Raw genomic sequence first — 15,162 nt, 5'->3', positions numbered from 1 at the left:
CGCACAAGGGAAATCACAGCGTCTGCTGGCGGTTTCACAAACTCTTCCCAATTTAGATGCCTAGCACGATTCAGTGTCTAACACCCCGGGACGCTCTGATCCATTCTTCTCTCTCACTGCATGTTTTTTTCTTGTAATTTTGAGTAATTTTCAGCAGCAATGACATCCCAGAACCGTCGTCTATCAAAATTGGCAGTAGACGACTCGCCATCTCCAGACGGAACCTGCTTGCTCATCTTCTTCGGAGGCATATTTCAATTCAATAAAAACCTTGCTCAACAACAATTTTCCACCCACAACTCAAACAATATTCCAACAATACAGTACCCACACAATCAATCAATTAACGGTCCCTTCTAACATGCAAATGTCCCAATCCAGCAACACTTGAGAACGAATTCACTTAGAACATTTATCGAACACCTTGTGTACATAATTCAATAATTCAATTCCACTAAATTCCAAGCATGAAAATCATGAAAAATGATGCCTAAGAGGATTACCTTACGAGAGAATATCCAAAAGATGCTTGCAATTCTTCCAGTGTCGTCTCATTGAAAAACTCCCGTTGAAATTTTTGATCCGAAGGAAACTAGGATTGAGAAATTTTGGATGATTTGTTTGTTGTAATGTGGTGTTTTGAAGGAGAAATTGTGGAAGATTTATGGTGAGAGGCGAATCGGCGGTTGTGCTGAAGGGTGGAATGAATCTATTGAATGCCCTTTTTTTAAAATCACGACCTAGCACCGCGGCGCTGCGTAAGTAGCACCGCAGTGCTTGATTCTCGGCAATCTAGTGTTGCAGCGCTTTTTGGTTAGCACCTCTTCCAATTTATGGCTCCGCGGAGCTTATCTTCGGCACCTAGGCGCTACATCCTCGAGCATATAGCGATACGGCGCTTGAAATATAGCGCCTAGGCGCTAGTCTTGCGCAAATTTTGTCCAGTCAAGTTTTCCCATGCCTCGTTTCAATTTGTACCTACATAATAACACACACAAATCAATGTTTAATCTTCACATGCGAATTCAATAAAATAAAAACGCAAAGATAAATAAACTGCTAAAAATACGTAAAAATAAAAATAAAGAAAGCAAAAGCAATAAACGATACTGATTGGGTTGCCTCCCAACAAGCTCTTGGTTTAACGTCATCAGCCCGACTGTCACCAGTCTACTAAAGGTGGGTCGTGTGATCTCTGAGATGCCATGATTTTCACCCTTTGACCTTCAACCTCCATGGTCAATTTTCCTTGTTTCAACTCAATGACGGCTCCAGCAGTAGCCAATAATGGTGTCCTAAAATGATACTAACATTCTGACTGTTTCCCATGTTAAGTACCACAAAATCTGCTAAAAGCCTCAATTTAAATCACATATAGCCTTTTCCACTAATTGACCCCCTATTTCACATGGTACAACAAATTCCCCGGGGTCTTGCAGCTTCTGAGGAAGATTTCTTTGTGTTCCTTCGGTAAATTCCACTTTCTCCTAATCTGCAGACTCAATGTTAGTGTGTAGGTTCTTGAGATCTTCAAGAACCATTTTCTTTTGAAATTCAGCGTTTAATTGTAAAAATCTCTGGGGGTAGGGAAGTAAAGAAATATAAATGCATTGATTTGAATCATACCTCTCACTTTTCTTACCTCGGACTCTTTTTCTCGGTGTTGACTTATCTTCTCGGATAGGTGTGTGATCAACCTTTTTCTCTTCTATGTTTACCCTTCCAATCTCCTTATGCTGAATAAAAACGGCATTCACTTCTCTCATATTTGGGTCAGTAGTCTTCGATACTGTGCCTGACGGTTGAGACGTGAGTTGCTTCTTTATCTGCCCCACTTGCGACTCAAGGATTTTCAAGGAAGCACCAATTTTCGCCATGCGTGTCTATAAGTTGTCAAGTCTAGACTCAGTCCTAGCCATTCTTTTGCGAGATTCAGCAACAAATGTCCCAACTAAATCTTCTAATGATGGCTTCCCTTCCCCATTTGATGTATTGAACCCCGGTGGAGGATTCAACGCATTTTTATTGTTTCTATAAGAAAAATTCTCGTGGTTTCTCAAACCAGGATGATAAGTATTAGGGGGAGGGTTACCTCGATATCCTCCATAGCCACCAACATTCCTGTTGTTGATGTATTGAACTTCCTCGGGAAAATGTGCTTCTTCGACAACAATCGGTGGTACCTCCGTGTTTGATGTACTCACTTTATTCATGGTTGCTATCTGTGTAGTTAATGCTGATACTTGCGCAGTGACTGATGTAATAGGATTCACAGCATAAACTCTTGATGTCCGCTTTACTCCTGACCTCTCAGACGGCCATTGGTAGATATTAATTTTCATCTGCTCAAGCAAGTCATAGGCATGAGCAGGAGATTTGGCAAAGATCGTGCCACCTTGAGCTACATCCACTGTTGTCCGTGTCTGACCATTCAGCCCGTTATAGAAAAGCTCAATCTGTACCCAGTCTTCAAAGCAGTGATTGAGGCACCTCCGATTTATACCTTTCCCACGCCTCATAAAGCTGCTCAAAGTCAGTCTGTCTGAAAGTACTTATCTCAATTTTCAACTGTGCAGATTTAGCAAGGAGAAAATATTTAGAAATGAACTTTGTTGCCAATTCTTGCCACATTGTGATGTTCCCCAATGGAAGCGATTGAAGCCATCCTCTTGCTTGGTCCCTGAGGGAAAATGGAAACAAACGCAATCTAATAATATCTTCAGGAACATTATTAATCTTTACCGTATCCGTGATCTCCAGGAAAGTCCGTAGGTGCACGTGAGGGTCTGAAGTAGCAGTTCCAGCAAACTGGTTTTGCTGAACCATATTTATCAGTGCCGGCTTCAACTAAAAATTGTTGGCGTTTATAGTCCCTCGAGCAATGCCAGAATAATGTGCGTGATCACAGGTCTGAAGTGATCTCCGATAGGTATAGCTTCTGGCATGTTACGTCTGTCATCTTCTCTGTGTTCAGCTATTGCCTGGATCTTTTCTCTTCTTTCTTTTTTTAATCTCCGTGCAGTTATTTCGATTTCAGGATCAAAGATAAGTAAGTCAGGACTTTGCGACATTAGCATGCACTATCAAAAAGGAAAATATAAAAAACTAAGTAATGATAAAATAAAATAAAAAAATCTCTAAATTAAAATATAGACTAATTGGTAACAATACTGCTATAAATTCAAATTTTGACACTCCCCGACAACGGCACCAAAAACTTGTTGCGTGTTTTCCGCTCGCAAGCACACGGTTGTCAAGTCTTAATATATGTGAGTAGAGTATCGTTCCCACGAGAAGTGTGTATGTGAAAATATCAGTGCTTGTAATTAAAATAATCACAACTTTATTTAAAAAAATCAATAGATGTTTGATTTGTTTAAAACTACTAAATTGCAAATAAATAATTAATCTAATCACCGAATGGAAAATTATCAACGAGAGAAAATATCTAGAGGAATTATTTGACTAAGTTTCCACGATAATTCTTCCTGGTTGGATTTATATTCATAAATTCCAATTATTTAATGGCCAAGAACACTTAATTATTTTATTCTCCCTTTTCCAAGTGACGAATAAATTGTATCAATCAAGCTTCGAATCAAATATTCCTAATAAAAATCTAAGTTTAATTGATAAATGCAAACGATATTCTAATTAAGCCTCGCTAAAGTTATACGCCTTCCGAACGATATAAACATTAAACGATGTGTCTCTAATGATCTATAATCCTAATCCCCCTCCCGAGTTGTAAAATTAATCAGACAACACACAATTTATGACTAGTAAATTGCAGCCGAATAAACACAAAGATACACAATATTAAACTAAACTGAATTCAATCAAATAAACAACCATGTCAAATCATCGTATCGACAAAGCTACGTCATCCTCTAGACTGGAAGATTAGTTCATAACGAAATCTAAATAAAAGCAACGCATGTTCAAAGTTTTAGACATCGTAACACAAGAAAATATAGAAGCAAAAGAATATATGACAAATCAGAAGTGTCGTCTCTATCCCTAGATTCGTCGTTCTTCGTATTTGTGATCGATCTTCGCACTCCGAATCTTCGTCTCGTGTTTGCTCTTGTTCTTCTCTCTGTTTTCTCTCCAAAAAACGGCTCCCCTATATTCTGAACCCTCATTTTCTTTATATTTCCGCGTCCGGGCCTTAAACGAAAGCCCATTAGTCATGCTTTCGCCGCCATTAGCGCCACGGCGCTGTTCCGGCGCCCGTCTCTCAAAGTACTGGTGCCGTGGTGCTTCTTATGCAGCGCCTAGGCGCTAGCCTCTCGGCAGGCTGGCGCCGCGGTGCTTGTTTCTTAGCACCTAGGCGCTAGCTGTTCCCATTGTAGCGCTGCGGCGCGGAACTTGTGGTGCTGCGGCGCTTGTACATGAACACTTCATGCCCAAAAACACCACTAATTTCCGTCATTCGTCCAATTGTGGTTTATCTCCTGCACGACACAAAAACAAAAAATACCAAACGTAATTTTGTCCGAAACCAACATATTTCAAATGGATTAACTTATAAATTAAGTGCAATTCTTGCACTTATCAAATATGTACAAGGGTCTGCACTCAGTCTGTTGTATCCAAAGCTCATGATATAGGAATCAAATCTCTTGTACCAACACCTCAGCGCCTGTTTGAGATCGTACAAATATTCGTTCAACCTGCAAACCAAGTTTTCTTTGCTTTTTTTTTTCCGCAAATCCTTCTGGCTGGAGCATTGAGATTTCTTATTCAAGATCTCCGTGAAGAAATGCAGTTTTCACATCTAGCTGTTCAAGATGTAGGCCGAACACCGCACACAACGCCGACACTACTCTGACTGTTGTAAGCCGAACCACATGAGAAAATATCTCATGGAACTCAATTCCTTCTTTCTGATCATACCTTTTTACCACCAATCTTGCACAATACCGCTCCATTTGGTTATTGCCATCATTCTTGATTTTATGGACCCATTTTTTACTAATGACTTTTCTCCCTTGTGGTAGTGTAACAAGATCCCAAGTTCTATTCTTGTCTGATGCCTCCAACTCTTCCATCAATGCTATCATCCACAAGGATACATCCGAGCTTTGAGTATCCTCATGGAAACTCGATATCTCACAATACTCTGATAATAGACAATATGAAATATTGCTTTCAGTGTCATAATATGAAAGCCAACTTGGTTTTCATTTGTCTCGAGTTGACTGCCTCATATCGGAAACCTCATACTCAACATGTTCTTGTTCCTCATGCTTCGGTACTACTTCACAAGAAATTTGATCTTCATTGTGTTATTTTCCATTGAAATATAGTAGTTTCTGAATTCAGTACGTCTTTGTCTCCCTTTACTTTATCTTCCTCAAAGAGAACATCTCTGCTAATGACAAGCTTGTGGACAATAGGATCCCACAAGCGAAACCCTTAACTCCATCAGCATAACCCAAGAAGATACACTTTCTGGATTTTGAATCCAAGTGCTATCTTTCTTGATCATTGTATAGAACGTACACATGACTTCCAAAGGTATGAAAATGAGAATAATTAGCCGGCTTACCAATAAAAATATCCATCGGAGTCTTCAGATCAATCGCCACTAAAGGAGAACAATTGATAATATAACAAACGGTTTTTACTGCTTCTGCCTAAAATAACTTGTTTAAACCCGCCGTCCTCAATATGGCTCTTTCCTTGTCCAACAAGGTTCAGTTCACCTGCCCCGCTACTCCATTTGGTTGAGGTGTGTAAGCCGTCGTGAATTGTCTTTTGATGCCCTCATGTTAATAAAATGCATCAAATTCGTCACTAGTATATTCTCCTCCATTGTCAGTCCTCAGACATTTGATTTTTTTAGGATCAAGTTGAAACGTCTGCTTATTCGTTTTCTTAAAAAGTAATAGAAAATTTATTTTTTTAAACCCTCAAATTTTCGACCTTTCCATATACATATACCAAAAATACCTTTGCTCCATTTTCAAAATAAAACACCCAACTAGTACTTGAAAAATCCAAAGGAAAATATTTTAAAGCATAAAATCGTCAAACGTTTTACCAACCTAAAAAGCAATAACTGTTGAAAAGTGTAGCCCATACTAAACCTCTCAAAAATCTATCAAAAGCATAAGTAAAATGTCGTAAAAATCTTTAACTTAAAATCAAAACTTAAATGCGGAAATAGAAGAGCTGGTCCTCGGGTTATGTGCACCGACAGTCCAACAAGATCACCCCTCAAGGCCTCCAACATCATATTCATTAATATCACCTGCATCAACACACCTAGTGAGTCTAAAGACTCTACACGCATATCCTTGATAACGAGTAATACGTAATATACGTCACATACAACAGTGAAAATTACTTGTACTTAAAATATCGTTTTCATCATAAAGCATAAACTTTAACATAAACATTTTCATATACGTGTAAGATCATATACATTTTCGTATCATCATAAGCATATACATATCATCATATACATATTCATGTTCATGTTCATATACGTGTTTTGTTGAATTCAGATCGTTGATTGTGACTTTCATATACGTGTTGGGCGATGGATCCATCTACATGTAACCACAGTTCTGGACGGCGGGGACACCAGCGACACTCTCACCGGTCAACTAGGCCTTGGCCTTACGTATTAACATATCATCATAAACATATACATATCCGTATCCAAGGAAATACGATCGTCGGGCTCCCACTGGACCATAACTCTCACGATATCTCCAACATATCATCGTGTTAGTCACAATCCCTTCACATCCTTCAACATGTCATCATCACTTAATAAAAATCATTCATTTACGTATCGATTTTATTTTTGAAACCAAGCATGCAACATATATTTTAGATGTCCAATTAATTTAACCATAAAAATAAATGAACATTTAAAAATCATGATTTAACATATAAAAATCCATAACCATTCATAATCATTGAAAATAATCATTTTATCATGTAAAATAGCATTTAGGACACTGCCATGACATTTACTAATTTTCCGGTGTAAAAAGACCGTTTTACCCCTGGACGTGACATTTTACGTTTTTGACTTTTTCTTTATTTCTTTGGCTCTAACATGTCCCAAATAATTATTTAAGCTTAAATTAAAATTCTCATAATTTTATTTAGTTTAAAAACTAGACTTTTTAATTAATTCGTAATTAGACGTTTCGAAGGTGTTTTAATTCCGAAAAATCCCAAACTTCAATATAAAATTCCTAAATTCTAAATTTAGTCTTTTTATATTAATTTACCTCTTATGGCCCATGACTCGACCCCCCTGAGCCGTTTTCGAATTTTTCTTATTTTAAAAACCCTAATTGACACATGAATTTCGACCCCGAGCCAACTTTCGCTTTTCACGAGTTACCCCCAAACCATGTTGAACCAAAACTTGACCAACATCCTAAATTAGCCTACTGGACCCTTAAACCACTAAGAACCCCAGCCCAACCACAAAACCGAACCCTCCCGAGTTGCCCCTAATCTGGCCGAGAGTTCCTTGTTGGACAAGGACTCTTGTTCGAGCTCCTAGGACTCTACCAACGCCCCCAACCCCTGAACTAACATTATGTGCATCTTATAAGGACCCTACGAACTCAACTCAACCTAGCCCTTGCCCCCTGGACCGTGCCCCAAAGCCCGCACGAAGCAAGACCCCAGCGCGCCCCTCTCGGCTTTCTCGGGTAGGAGTCCTTGCTGTCAAGGACGCCTCCCAGCCCCTTTGTTCGATCCTAGCTTGGCTAGGACTCTTTTCTAGACTCCCTAGTGACCTTAGCCAACCCCTGGTACCAACCAACCGGGCCCTAGCCACTGCAACCCAAGGACCGAACCCTTTTTGGTTCCAAGACAGTAACTTGACACAAATGGCATGCAGATTCGTATGTGATGATTTGGGTGGTGTTTTAGGTGTCTAAAACACATATAAAACTATACCTTAACATATCCTAGACATGGCAGCCCCTTTATGCACAAAACAACACAATTTGGATTGAAATTCATACTCGAAAATTCATGATACATGCATCAACCGAAAATTCAGAAAGTGTGTCATGTTATTGTAAACTTTTCATGCATAAACAGATAATATGATGTATTGATGGTTTGAAGAAAGGAATAGGCGTGCCTTTGCGTAGTTAACGCACGATTATTCATTGACGACGTCGGAGAACGGATAAAAAAACCTTGGCTTGAATCTTCCTTGGCAATTTCTCGAAAATTTCTTCAATAAATATGATGTACGTGTGTGTTGTATGGTGTGAATTGAGAGAGTATTTTCAGAAATTGAAAGTGGGTGGCCGATTATTTGATTGCAAAAGTGTAGGGTTTTTAATTAAAATAACACTTTATATATCAATTAATCAACCTCAAGGCTTTTAGGCCTATTAAGCCTCTAAATTAAGCCCATTAATTTTTAATTAGTATTTAATAAAATATCAACAAGGTTTTAGTTTAAATAAATTTGTGAATTTATTAGCCGGTTTGCCAAAAAGCTCGTATTTTTTTGTTGAAAATCCAACACCGATAAAATTTACGTCCCGGCGTATAAAATCACCCTAAAACCCTTTATTTTCAAAAATACTAAAAAGCAACACTCATATTTTTAAATAATTAAAAACAATTATTTAATAAAAACATTTTACGTTTTCAGCCGTCAGTCCCCGTTCTTCGATCGTCACTTGAATAATCCTTTAAAAATACAGTTTTATGCATGATGATAATAAAATTATAATTAACATATAAGCATGTGTGTCACATAATTAATTAGGTAATTAAAATAATTAATTATTCATTTTTTTCATATTTCCTAGATTTGCATGCAGTTGGATTACGTCGTCTTAATTTTGGACCTTACAATTCCTCCCCCCCTTAAATAAAATTTCTCCCTCGAAATTAGAACTTACCGAATAGATCTGGATAGCGACTCTTCAAGTCCCTCTCGGTTTCCCAAGTAGCTTTTCTTCCGAGTGATTCAGCCACTTGACCTTGACCATTGGAATGACTTTGTTTCGCAATCTTCTTTCTTGCCTTGCTAAGATCTGGACAGGTCTTTCCTCATATGTCATATTTGGAGTTAATTGAAGAGGTTCATAATTAAGCACATGTGACGGATTCGACATGTACTTCCGCAGCATCGAAATATGGAATACATTATGAACTCCAGAAAGTGATGATGGCAATGCCACTCTATAAGCTAGTGTCCCAATCCTCTCCAAAATCTCAAACGGACCTATAAATCTTGGACTAAGTTTTCCTTTCTTGCCAAAACGCATAACACCCTTCATAGGTGCTATTTTCAGAAATACATGGTCGCCCACTGCAAACTCTAAGTCTCTTCGTCTTTTGTCCGCATAACTCTTTTGTCGGCTTTGCGCAGTCTTCATTCTATCGCGGATTTCGACTATAAGCTCAAAAGTCTCTTCAATCACGTCCAGACCAATTTCTTTTCTTTCCCCAACTTCGTCCCAATGTATAGGAGATCTACATTTTCTTTCATAAAGTGCCTCAAAAGGAGCCATCCCGATTGATGATTGATGGCTATTATTGTAGGTGAACTCCACTAGAGGTAATTTTGGTTCCCAACTGCCTTGGAAATCAATAACACATGCTCGCAGTAGATCTTCCAAAATCTGTATAACTCTTTCTGACTGTCCATCGGTTTTAGGATGAAATGCTGTGCTGAATAATAACTTGGTCCCCATCGCGGCATGTAGGCTTTTCCAGAAAGATGACGTGAATCTCGGATCTCTGTCAGAAACAATGGATACAAGAATCCCATGCAGACGAACTATCTCTCGGATATACAAGTCGACGTACTGAATCATGGTGAAAGTCATCTTGATAGGTAGAAAATGCGCTGATTTAGTGAGACGATCAACTATCACCCATATAGCATTGAATCCCTTAAGTGTCTTTGGCAATCTCACTACAAAGTCCATAGTGATGTTCTCCCATTTCCACTCGAGAATAGGGAGTGGCTTCAATTTTCCCGCTGGTCTTTGATGCTCTGCTTTGATTTGCTGACAAGTCAAACACTCGGATACATATCTCAGAATGTCTCTCTTCATGCATGGCCACCAATATAACAACTGCAGATCTCTATACATTTTTGTGCTGCCCGGATGAACGGAATATGGTGAGTCATGGGCTTCTTTCATAATAAGATTTCTCAAGGAATCGTCACTAGGAACCCATAGACGGTCTCGATAACGGACCAAACCGTCCAATACTGAATATAAATTCCGGCCCTTGGCTTCATCTCTAGCTCTCTACTTTTGCAACTGCTCATCAGTAAACTGCCCGTCACGAATTCTGTCTCTCAAAGTCAGCTGTACTGATAATGTGGCAAGATTAGAAGCCTTGCCCCTAGCATAAACTGTAAGCTCAAACCGCTGTATCTCGGACTACAACGGTCCTTGGAGTGATAAATGAGTGATAACTGCTGCTTTTCTTCTCAGTGCGTCTGCCACTACATTAGCTTTTCCCGGATGGTAGCTAATGTCACAATCATAATCTTCTACTAGCTCAAGCCATCTGCGCTGTCTCATATTCAGCTCTTTTTGGGTGAAGAAGTATTTCAAGCTCTTATGATCGGCGAATATCTTGCACTTCTCCCCGTAAAGATAATGTCTCCAAATTTTTAGTGCAAAGACTACTGCTGCAAGCTCAAGGTCGTGAGTAGGGTAGTTCTTTTCATGAATTTTCAACTGTCTTGACGCATAGGCGATAACCCGGTCGTTTTGCATCAGAACTGCTCCCAAACCAAGTTTAGAAGCATCGGTATAAAGAACATACTCCCCTTGCCCTGATGGCATAGATAACACTGGTGCTGATGTCGAGGCTTGCTTCAACTTGTCAAAACTGTCTTGACACTCGGATCCCCAAATAAATTTCGCATTCTTCTTAGTCAAGGATGTCAATGGTACTGCAATGGATGAGAATTACTTGATAAATATGTGATAATTGCCGGCAAGTCCCAAGAAACTGCGAATCTCGGTAACACTCTTCAGTACTGGCCACTCTTTCACTGCCTCGACTTTGCTTGGATCAACTTCAACGCCATTATTAGAAATGATGTGGCCTAAGAATGCCACTCTATCAAGCCAAAACTCGCACTTGCTGAATTTTGCATATAGCTTCCTGTCTTGTAGTACTTGCAGTGCTGTCCTCAAATGACGACTATGCTCCTCTTTGTTCTTCGAATAAATCAATATAGCATCAATGAAGACTATAATAAACTGATCCAGATACGGCTGAAATACGCGATTCATGAGATCCATGAAGATCGCTGGTGCATTAGTCAGACCGAATGGCATGACCATAAACTTCGTAGTGCCCATATCTAGTACGGAATGATGTCTTGTGCACATCAGACTCTTTCACTTTTAATTGATGGTATCCAGATCGCAGATCAATTTTTGAAAATACCGCGGCTCCTTGCAACTGATCAAATAAATCTACAATTCTTGGCAGTGGATATTTGTTTTTGATAGTGACCTTGTTAAGTTCTCGATAATCGATGCAAAGACGCATACTAACATCCTTCTTCTTCACAAATAATACTGGTGCGCCCCATGGAGAATAACTAGGGCGAATGAAACCCTTGCCTAGCAATTCTTGGATTTGATCTTTCAATTCTTTAATTTCAGCGGGTGCTAGATGATAAGGTGCTTTAGATATAGGAACGGTGCCCAGCATAAGATCAATAGAAAATTCCAATTCAAGGTCAGATGGAATACCAGAAACGTTCTCGAGAAACACGCTAGGAAAATTTCTCACAATATCAACAACTTCTAACTTCTGACTGGTAGATGCATGTGTAGTAGTGACACATGCTAGATAAGCTTGGCATCCACGCTTAATAAGCTTCCTCGCACATAGACAAGAGATGATGTGCGGCATTTGTTTGTTTCTCGCCGCCTCAAAGACAAAAGATTTACCACTAGGTGGCCTAATAGATACTGAACGCTGACGAAAATCAATCGAAGCTCCATTCGCTGATAACCAATCCATCCCAAGTATTATATAGAATTCGGGCATAGGAAGGACAATAAGATCTGCCCGAACAACATCTTTGAATAAACGAAGCTCCAGATTCTTGACAATTTTGGATGTGTGCAATTGATCACCGGACGGAATAGTAACTTTGAAACCCAAACCCATATCTTGAGGAGTAATATTCAGTCTTTTGGTAAAGGCTTCGGATATGAAAGAATGTGTAGCCCCTGAATCTAGCAATGCATAGGTAGCTACTCCTTGAATGATAATCCTTCCTGCGGTGAAAATGTCTTTTAATTCTGTTTCGTGTTGAAGCTTAAGGATTTTCTATCATTAATTCCCAAAGTTAGGTGAAGATTGCGTATTGAACTTAAGCATTTCTGGAAAAATTGCGTTTTTAGCCCTTCAATTTTTCGAAATTTGCAATTTAGCCCCAAAAGATTTCGGATAATTACATTAAGGTCCTTACATTTTTGAATTTCTCCATTTTAGTCCTTGAGGTTTCCGAAATTGCATTCATGGCCCTTAAGAATTTCGGATATTTGCATTATGACCATTATTTTTTTCGAAAATTTTCATTTTAGCCCTTGAAGATTTCGAAATTTTCATTTTCTAACCCTAATAATTTTGTCACCCTTATAATACCCCCTTAGTTATGATTTTCTTTAAATTTTTGGCCCTCAACTTTTTATTTGGAGTTATTTCATCCTTCACATAAAATAAGGCACAAAATTTAGCATCATTTCCTATGGTTTCAAAAATCATAACTTAAGTCCAACTAAATAGAACATGCAACCTAATTTCCACTAGGTTAAATCTTGTTCCCAATTCAATTAAATAACAAATTTAACATTTCATGCAATAGTAAGCAATATAAAAATGTTAAATGACTAGGTTACCCGTGATAAGTGTGGTGTCTGCCTCCTCTTCAGCTTCCTTGGCATTCATAACATAGGCCCGCCCAGCAGTAGGTGTTTTCTTCTTTGGGCAGTCAGTAGCCTTATGCCCTTCTTCCTTGCAGATGAAGCATTTATAAGACCCCCACATGCACTTGCCAAAATGAAAACGATTGCACTCTTTGCAAGGTTGATTAGTGGTAGGCTTTGGTGCTGTAGGTGGTGGCTTTGGTGGTTCTGGCTTCTTAACTTGACCTTGGGGCTTTTGAGACCCTTGAGGTCTAGGAGGACCCGTATACGGCTTTTTATTTGGCTGATTATTATTCTAATGCTGCTGTCTCTTGCGCTGAATCTCGAAATCGATGTCCCTCAAAGACTGCTCAGATTGATATGCATAAGTAACGTCAGTAGCGTAATCCAAAGGGCGCATCATCATGACCTTATCCCGAATGGTAGGTCGTAGGCCATCCATAAAATGTCTAAGCTTTTCCTCAGCATCTCTAGCAATAAGGGGTACAAAGTGACAACCCCTATCAAATTTTTTCACAAATTCAGCAACAGTAGCGTCTCCCTGACAAAGAGTCATAAATTCCCTTTTTAATCGACTTCTGACATCAGCAGTAAAATATTTTTCGTAGAACATAGTCTTGAATTGAGCCCAAGTGAGTGTAGCAAGGTTAACACCATGCTCGGCTCCTTCCTACCACAAGGAGGCGTCATCCCTCAACAGATAAGTGGTACACCTTACACGGTCAGCATCTCCCGTATCTAAATAGCGAAAGTGTACCTCAAGTGACCGAATCCATCCCTCAGCCGCAAAAGGATCGGTAGTTCCAGAAAATTCCTTCGGCCCTAGCCTCCGGAACTGCTCATAAATATCCTGATGTGGTCTAGGTGGCTGCTGAGCCTGTTGTTGTTGCATTTGCTGCTGCTGTAACTGTTGTTGCTGTAACTGTTGCTCGAAGAGACGAGCCATTCATTCAAGAGCACGTGTAGCAGCATCTGGTGGTGGTCCATTTTCTTGATTATTCCCTTGACGATTAACGTTTTTTTCTCCCTGATTCTCAATAACGGGTGCACGTCTAGGAGGCATTTTATCTGAACGTTTTCCAAATTCTAACGTAACCAACATGCATTTAAATCTAAGTTCTCTAATCATGTGACATATCCTAACTCATTTTTAGCAATTTAAGCATGGAAAGCATAATTGCTCAAAAAGATAATAAACATGTAACATAAACATAAGATTCATATTGTCATGTAGGTAACAACTCACTAAATCATATAAAGCAAGTAAAAACTTACAACTTTGAGGCTTGACGACTGATCTTCCCGGCGCTGATGGTGGCACAACCCTGTACAGGACCTTTGCTCTGATACCAACTGAAACGTCTGCTTATTCGTTTTCTTAAAAAATACTACAATTTTTTTTTAAACCCTCAAATTTTCGACCTTTCCATATACATATACCAAAAATACCTTTGCTCCATTTTAAAATAAAACATCCAACTAGTACTTGAAAAATCCAAAGGAAAATATTTTAAAGCATAAAATCGTCAAACGTTTTGCCAACCTAAAAAGCAATAACTGTTGAAAAGTGTAGCCCATACTAAACCTCTCAAAAATCTCTCAAAAGCATAAGTAAAATGTCGTAAAAATCTTTAACATAAAATCAAAACTTAAATGCGGAAATGGAAGCGCTGGTCCTCGGGTTATGTGCACCGACATTCCAGCAAGATCACCCCTCAAGGCCTCCAACATCATATTCATTAATATCACCTACATCAACACACCTAGTGAGTCTAAAGACTCTACACGCATATCTTTGATAACGAGTAATACGTAATACACGTCACATACAACAGTGAAAAGTACTTGTACTTAATATATCGTTTTCATCATAAAGCATAATCTTTAACATAAACATTTTCATAAACGTGTAAGATCATATACATTTTTGTATCATCATAAGCATATACATATCATCATATACATATACATATCCGTATCCAAGAAAATACGATCGTCGGGCTCCACTGGGACCATAACTCTCACGATATCTCCAACATATCATCGTGTTAGTCACAATCCCTTCACATCTTTCAACATGTCATCATCACTTAATAAAAATCATTCATATACATATCGTTTTTATTTTTGAAACCAAGCATGCAACATATATTTTAGATGTCCAATTAATTTAACCATAAAAATAAATGAACATTTAAAAATCATGATTTAACATATAAAATCCATAACCATTCAT

This window comes from Primulina huaijiensis, chromosome 9 (genome assembly GCF_012295235.1).
Source record: "Primulina huaijiensis isolate GDHJ02 chromosome 9, ASM1229523v2, whole genome shotgun sequence".
Classification (NCBI taxonomy): domain Eukaryota; kingdom Viridiplantae; phylum Streptophyta; class Magnoliopsida; order Lamiales; family Gesneriaceae; genus Primulina; species Primulina huaijiensis.
The sequence above is the reverse complement of the archived record's forward strand: the minus strand, read 5'-3'. Positions refer to the sequence as shown.